Genomic DNA, 1,970 nt, shown 5'->3' with positions numbered 1-1,970 from the left:
ATATCCAGACAAAGTACCCCAACAGAAGACCACCCAGGGACCATCCCATTCCACCCAGCTAGTAGTGGGTAAGTGGTTATAACATATAACATCCTGGCTGAAGAAGAGTTACGTTTATTGTGCCAGTTGCACTTATGCAGAAAGCCAGCCCTTGTTCTCATTTGACCTCTGTCTTGAGAATGGAAAGAATGCTGCAGTTTCCTACCCCCTGCAGGGATTTTGAATACATTTTTGGAAAGGACATGCCTAGTTGGCTAATTATTATATAATCCAGGCCTGTCACTCAAATGTTGCCATTTGAGGACCCACTCTAAAGAAAAATTGATATAAACCCCACACCCTGGAGTTTGCAAGACCTTTTCTCTCTTGAGTGGGCCCACTCCTCCCAAAGAGTAAAATTTTGCTCTGCCTTACTTTCTTTTTTCTTTTTTAGATTTTATTTATTTATTCATGAGAGACAGAGAGAGGCAGAGACATAGGCAGAGGGAGAAGCAGGCTCCAGGCAAGAAGCCCGATGTGGGACTTGATCCCAAGGCTTCTTTCCTTTTCAATCTAACTCTCAGTAACAGAAAAATTCAGGGTTCCTGAACAACTGAACATAGCTGCGTCTCTGCCTCTCCCATAGCTAAATGTTTGCGTTAAATCACAGGCCCGGTTTTTCAAGGCATTTTGGCTTGTTACCTATCTCTTTAAAAAAAAAAAAAAAAAAAAAAAGGTAATGCAGTGCCTGGGTGACTCAGTCAGTTAAGCCACCGGCTCTTGATTTCAGCCCAGGTCATAATCTCAGGGTCTTGAGATCAAACCCAGGGCAGGGCTCCATGCTGGGAGTGAAGCCTGCTTGGGATTCTCTCTCTCCTCCCTCTGCCGTCCCCCCACGCTTGCTTTCTCTCAAAATAAACAAATAAATAAAATTTATGGAAATGATTACAATTTGCTAAACCAAAAAATTATTGAATGCCTATTATGCATCAGATACAATGGTAAGTATAAAGAGGGGAAGACAATGTAGTCCTATTCAAAAGAGATTCATGGACACATGAATAAAGGGTTGCCTCCCTTTAACCTACAATCATGAATAAGAGTTCAATGGAGAATACCAATTCTTTTTTTTTTAAGATTTTATTTTATTTTAGAGAGAGTGTATGTGTGTGTTCAGGGGGCAGGGGTAGAGGCAGAGGGAGAGGGAGAGAATCCCAAGCCAACTCTGTGCTCAGCCCCAATGTAGGGCTTGATCTCACAACCCTGAGATCATGACCTGAACCAAAACCAAGAGTCAAAAAAAAAACAAAAAACAAAACCAAGAGTCAGATACCAACTGAGCCACCCAGGTGCCCCCTGAGAATACCAATTCTTATGACAATGTCAAAGGAGTGGAAGAAAACCAAAAGACTAGTGTCATGAAACCCTAGGATGGAGTAGCCAACCAAGTGAAAATCCAAGTAAGATCAAATAAAAATAAGCCTAATAATTCTCACTGCAGGGCACCTGTGTGGCTCAGTGGTTGAGCTTCAGATTGTGATCCCAACGTCCTAGGATCAAGTCCCACCTCAGGCTCCTGGTGGGGAGCCTACTTCACCCTCTGCCTATGTCTCTGCCTCTGTGTGTGTGTGTGTGTGTCTCTCATGAATAAGTAAAAAGATTAAAAAAAAAAAAAAGAATTCTCAGGCAGCCCGGGTGGCTCAGCGGTTTAGCGCTGCCTTCAGCCCAGGGCCTGATCCTGGAGACCTGGGATGGAGTCCCACGTCGGGCTCCCTGTGTGGAGCGGCTTCTCCCTCTGCTTGTGTCTCTACCTCTCTCTCTCTCTCCGTCTCTCATGAGTAAATAAATAAAATCTTAAAAAAAAAAGAATTCTCACAGCAGCAGTTTTGATGTCTTGTAGTTGATAGTGCCAGATGTATAACTGAAATCCTTTAGGTAGCAGATAATAAAATCAAATCTAATTAGTTTAAGCAAGAGAGAATTTATTGTAG

The sequence above is a fragment of the Vulpes vulpes genome, chromosome 4, assembly GCF_048418805.1.
Source record: "Vulpes vulpes isolate BD-2025 chromosome 4, VulVul3, whole genome shotgun sequence".
Lineage (NCBI taxonomy): Eukaryota > Metazoa > Chordata > Mammalia > Carnivora > Canidae > Vulpes > Vulpes vulpes.
Note: the sequence above shows the minus strand (reverse complement) of the source record.